This window comes from Amyelois transitella, chromosome 3 (genome assembly GCF_032362555.1).
Source record: "Amyelois transitella isolate CPQ chromosome 3, ilAmyTran1.1, whole genome shotgun sequence".
Taxonomy (NCBI): domain Eukaryota; kingdom Metazoa; phylum Arthropoda; class Insecta; order Lepidoptera; family Pyralidae; genus Amyelois; species Amyelois transitella.
The window spans coordinates 8,745,508-8,751,822 of NC_083506.1; the positions used below are offsets into that span (position 1 = coordinate 8,745,508).

The 6,315-nt window shown below is 33.7% G+C and overlaps 1 protein-coding gene and 1 non-coding gene across 2 annotated transcripts in view; one reads left to right on the forward strand and one right to left on the reverse strand.

The window, feature by feature from the left end:
- LOC106140126 (solute carrier organic anion transporter family member 5A1) overlaps positions 1-4,242 on the reverse strand; it is a 40,356-nt gene extending 36,114 nt beyond the window's left edge. Inside the window, exon 1 of the mRNA XM_060949582.1 lies at positions 3,951-4,242. The gene's annotated coding sequence lies outside the window, so the exon portion shown is untranslated. The remainder of the gene's footprint in view (positions 1-3,950) is intronic.
- A 387-nt stretch (positions 4,243-4,629) lies between these two features.
- Trnap-ugg (transfer RNA proline (anticodon UGG)) lies at positions 4,630-4,701 on the forward strand. The gene has a single exon. It is a non-coding gene; the product is annotated as a tRNA-Pro (tRNA).
- Positions 4,702-6,315: the final 1,614 nt, after the last annotated feature.

Here is a 6,315-nt window from a genome sequence, read left to right on the forward strand (position 1 = left end):
TATTGCGTGCGATGATAAACAAAGATCATTCGTAAACAGATTCAAACACGTGCGATTAATTCATGAGTGAGCGCATGCTGACGCTTAGTCAAAATTGAGAAGGTCGTTATTTACATACATATGTCACGTCTATATCCTTCATGGAGTTGAGGCAACAGTCTCAAAAAGGCTGAAAGACCACGTTCAGCTTAATGGCTTACCGATGGAACTGCGATTCAGAATAGAGAAGTATTGGTAGGCTAGCCCATTGCCAATAAAAATTCCAAGTTCGGAAACTTTTACTTTGATTGACTTTTACAATCTGCACGGGAAGTGAAGCAGCCAGCACACATTTCTTCTTCGCCAACAAGCCAGGGTGGAAGCTAATTATTATTCGTTATTTATGTACCTTAAATAATAGATATTGTTTATTTTTACGTGCCATTTAGTCTTGAGACGTTTGGCATCGACTAGTGCATTTCACCGCTGGCAACAACGGCTAGGCGGAAGCGCATACTGAACTGACTGACTGACCCACTCCACTCGTTAGCTTAGTGGGCGATGCAAATGCGGATGTCTCAGAATTATTGTACTGAAACAGGCGGTTTAAAAATGCGTTACGTATCGTGAGAATTTTACGATGGTCCTATTGTGAGGAAAATGATATGGAGTTTGGGCGATAGAAATGGTAGAAGTAGACCAGTAATATTCAATGTGCATGAAGATAATAGAAATACCAGTAATTTGTAATACATATACAGAAGATTTCCCTCAGTTATAATTGGGTAATATACAACGCACTCTTGTTTTATGAATATTGGATTTGTGGGATTAGTGCTCGTACATATTGACTTTATGTTTCAAGCAATATCAGGACTCTCCATTTGAACTATATAATTATACGAACTGAAGAGATAGAAAGAAAGAAGACATGCATTCTCAAAGTTCTTGAATAGTTGTGTGAATTTTTAGGGTTCCGTGCCGTAAAGGTAAAAACGGGATCTTATTACTAAGCTTCCGCTGTCTGTCTGTCAGCTAGCTGGCTGTATCTCATAAACCGTGACAGTTAGAAAGCTTAAATTTTTACAAATAGTGTATTTCCGTTGCCAACAAATATATTAAAAAAAAATATTTTATGGCGGCCCCCATACAATAAACGTTTTTTGTTTAATTTTAATAACCGCAACAGGTAGACTAGACACTTATAATTTTCACAATATTTCACAACATATTAGTTCTACCTATTTGCGCTTGATGGCGTTGCTATGTGAATCAATTTTTTTTTAAATAAATAAGTAGAAACGTGAATATAAAAAAATAAAAATTTTAGTTATAAACGAAACCCTTTATGCGCGACTCCGACTCGCACTTAGCCGGAATTTTAATTTAAAACTTTTCTTAAGAGTATGCACTTTGACCATGTCTTTGTATTTATCAATGTGTTGAGTTTCACTTAAATCATTTCAGCAGTTATGTATTGATTAGTTGATTTACTTTTGCTTTAATTTCTGCTTTGATAACAAAATGATCTCTAAGGATGTGATACATGTTAAAGGGTAGTAGGTATGTGTTACGTTGTAATAATAGAAGGACAAACGCGCAAAAACTAAGCACAGACAGGCAGCGGGTTTGAAAAAATTGGAAACGGAAGCGGAAGTACTTCCGCCGAAACACATGAATTAGGTACATACAGGTAGGTATAATAATTTTTAGGAAAGTGTTATTGCAAAATTAACTTATTTATTTTATTTTGGAAATAGTAAGTATAAATAGTTAAATTAATCTTGCGGCTTGGGAAAACTATTGTGATGAAACCTGCACATGATCTAAGTTGGTCAGGTTCACCTGCTAACTGGGAGGATAAAAGGTAGTTGGCATCACTTAAATAACCTAACCTTCTCACTACTGAAAAACTACCTAAAAAGAAATGAGTCTTAATCTAGTAAGTAAACTTCATGGTTATAGCAAATAGAAGTAAAAACTTAGGTATCAGTTGGGACTAGCAAATTAAATAGGTGACATGAGGTAATAATGACAAAAGATGTAGTAGATTATTTGACAAAGCTTTTTAATAAATCAATAATTTTTTTTGTCAATATTTCTAGAATCAAAACTACAGAACAATCCTACCTGCACTGCAAATTCCTGATTAATTGCATCACATGTGCACTTCATGTACTAGATATAATAATAAAAAAATTGTAAAATACTTCCGCTGTAATGACACTGACTTAGAAACAGCTTCTTGAACTTGTATACATATTAATATAAGTTGCTATTAACAGACAGGTTTTAATATAAAATGTCAAATGTTATTTGTAGTATTTGGTTTGTATATAGTCACAAAGAAATGAAGGCCAGCCACTGCCAGTTTACAAAAAGTTTGTCACAAGTTTTGCTTTTATTAAAGCAACTTAAATAATCAATTAGATAAGTTTACACTAATCCAAAACTAAATTTATGTTTTGCTAAGTACAGGTTGGTATCCTTTAGCAGGGTTAAACAGGTCTTATTGTTCTAGAGACTGATCAATACCGAAAGAAATTTGTTTGTATTCCAAAAATAGAATATATTTATCCAATTTTATTTCATGAACCTATATTTTTTTTTTAATTTATAAGAAAATGGAAAAATGTCTACCATAATTTATGACTGACTGACCTATGTAGCACATAGGTATTTACAGACTAAAATTGAGTGGAAATTTAAGTATTGGGCATAAATTTGCTTCTATTTATTGTCCATTGTTTCAAAAACTTTCAAAAAGTAGAGTCTCTCATTAATAAATACACATATTAAATATATACATATTTAATTTTTATCCTAGCATTTTTAGAAAAAGAGCCCTAGGTGCACATATGATCACAATAATGGATTGGGTAAGTTGTTATATATGTAAATAATATGTCATGTCATGTCATTTAGATGCCTGGATAAGTGTGTTTCCAAATTATGTTTTTGGTAAGTTGGTGTATCAGTAAGCAAAAATCTAATGTTTAAACCCTCAAAATATCAACAGAACAAAAGGGATAAAGGATGAAATTTTAAACATCTGAAGAATTTTTTTCATCATTCATACATAGTTACAATGCAGGTTACACAGAACCAACAGTCTTGAAGAGACTGGTAGGCCATGTTTGACTGTTTGGCTTTATGAAAGAATTGAGATTCAAATAGTGATAGGTTGCTAGCCCATCACCATCGCTAGCTATTAAGCTAGCGATGGTGATGGGGATAAACTTGGGATTCTTATATTAATAAGAATCCCAAGTTTATAAGCTTATCCCTTATTTATTTCAATTTGTCACAAGTTAGTCAATACGACACAGACAAGTGGAAACTCCCAATTGAAATTGCAATTGCTGTACTTAATGGAAACTAAAGGCAGTTACATTAAGCTGGAATATGGAAAGTCATTATTGCGAGGCCAGGTAGAATTAAAACTCCTGGCTAACTCCCTGCTGTCCAATCAGGAATGATAGATTAAGGATGCTAAAGCAAAGTTTAAAAACCATTTAGTGATGTCATTATCAGGGAGTGATAGCTACAAGTAGCTTCTGTTCATCATAGCAATGGTATTCTCAATTAAATACATGCTCTGTCAGCTGTTTTATTAACGGTTTTTGGAGAGGATAAGGCAGCTAGTTTCAAAGTAGCAATACCCTATAGGTTAGGTAGGTAAGTACAGGCTGTGAAAGTCCGTGTACTATCTACTTATATAGTTGATACTGCTAGTCCATAAGTTGGCTTTGACGACTCCATAAACAATCATATTTAAAAAAAAATTGTGTTTATTCAAAATTTATGTCTGTTCATTTCAAATGTGCTCCAAAAGCATATAAGTTCAGCTTTGTGAGGTGATACGTTACTAAAGTAAAAATAAATAGCTTCAAAAATCAATACGTGACAGCGTAATTTTCATGGATTTCACGTATCTGAATCGATCAAGGAGAGGAAATTATTTTACTTACATTCAGCAGAGATTCTGGAGACTGTTTACAGGAAAATGACGACGGAAAACAGCAATGTCTCCCGTTTATCCTTTGTGTTGTGAAAGAAACTAGTTGAACACACACGAAATGTATATCACTTTTGAGTTAATTCTGATTCTTCTTTTTCGGTACAAATGTATTTAATTAGGAAAAACAGATAAGTTCAATCACTGTTTAGCAAATTTGAGCAAATACAATGCACAAAAACAAATCACAAAAGCGAAAATTTTCGACACGACTCGACTGGGTAATCGAAGGCTGTTCTGTCTGACTGAATGAATGAATTGAATGAACTTGCCGAGGAATGAAAACCAAAACATTAAAATTATGAACAAGAAACAGCTGTTAAAAGACCTTAACGCCATCTAGTGTTACGTAAGGTTTAATTAAAAAAATCTCTAAGTAATATTACCTATTTCACGTTAGATGGCAGTAAGTAGAACTACTGACAGTTTTTATTTAAGTGCAGCATTTTTGTGTAGATGTCGCTCATAAATTATATTGAAGAGAATTTAAAAGATTTCAGGTTTCTAAAGCGATGAAGTTATTTGTAATTAGTAATATCGAGTGGTCATTTTGTTTTTTAATAAATATTAATAAAAATGAAAAATATTATATGATTTTAATGTGATAATAAATTTCGAATTGAAGTAATAACGGCCTCTTGGTCTAGGGGTATGATTCCTGCTTTGGGTGCAGGAGGTCCCGGGTTCAAATCCCGGAGGGGCCCTGTTTTGAAGATTTTTTTTATGGTTTTTATACTTGTTTTAATTAAATAAATTTTATTTTTAATAAATAGAAGCTTTTCACAACCGTCAAAAAATAACTTTTCATGTCTAGCAACAGCTAAACTTAGCCTTCCAGTCTTTGTTCCAGTTTTTCGAGACTATGAGAGATGTATGTCTAGCAACTCGAACAATTTAGGGTTGGACAAGGAAAATCTTGATTTTAACATTATTAACATACTAGCTGTGCCCGCGACTTCGTCCGCGTGGAATACTTATTTTGGGCATAATTTATTTTCAAAGGAACATAATTATTTTAAAGTACCTACCTACTTCTGCGTAAATTATATTTTGGTTTTATTTTAGTGGCAGAAGAACATTTGATTCATACGTGTTTAAATGTTTGCCCGTGTGATTTATTCATTGTAACTTTTAAATTTTAAAGGTAAATAAATATATGGAATCATTGGGATGCGAGGTATGTATAAGCACAGTTTGACTAATTGCTGGACCAGTCAAAACTATTGCATCGATTACGTTATTGCGTAGAAATTTGATTTGAAATTAATTATCTGATTCATTAAACTTTAAAAAAAAAATTAGAACCAAAATATTATCCTTAATACAAAATGAAATAGTATTTAAAAAGTATAAAGTTTGATTAAAGAAGATGAAAGAGTAACATACACATGTCCTCATATCTTTACAAACTTTCGCATTTATAATATCAGTAAGATAATGTCAAAATAAATGAACATAAGTAGTATGAAAACTTGAGCGTAGGTGAATAGAGTCATTTTGTACAGATAAAACTTGTTGAAGTCATTATCTCCACTTCGACTGCGCACTGACATGTTGACTTATTTAGTAGGTACTCCGTACTCGTGTTTGACTTGGTACGAGTACGGAGTACCTATTTAGAAAATTCATGTATGTATATCTATGGCATAACGTTACCCTTGCAGGCACTTACTTGGCTATTGTTCTTTGCGTGTAACTACCTTATGTCATTTCGGCTACGGGTTGGACGTAATTAGCAACATTACGTTGGCACGACTAGTCGGCGAACATAGCATCGCACACGAACCGCGGCCGATCAGGAAACCCTCGCTTGCTTGATCGCAACTAATGTTAACTATTTGATCGTAAATAGAGGTAGTTTTGTTATGTAATTGTTATTTTTACTGAACTTTTGTTTAACATGATTAAGTACTCGTCGGCTGTAAAATAAATTGAAACTTTGAAGATACATGCACTTATCTAGTGTACTTACTTAAAATTAGGCCTAGGCAGGCTGAGACCGCCACTGGTCACGATGTCTCCTGCTTTCTTTTGCTTCACCCACATTAATTTCATTACTCTCTTCATGCAAGCTCGCCCGTTAAGGGTAAGTAGCTACTCTTAATCAGACTTCGTCAGGACGTCCCCGGATTGATCAACGTCCCTTTCGTCTTGAATTTCTTCTTTCAACGTTCCCATTAGGATATTTGCTTAGTCAATCTGCTTTCATTCATCCTCTTCACGAGACGCGTTAATATCTTTTTTGAACAACTACACTCATTTACGTATGTACTCATCATCTGTGTTAATTTTTCATACCGCATAATGGGCAGGTGGCA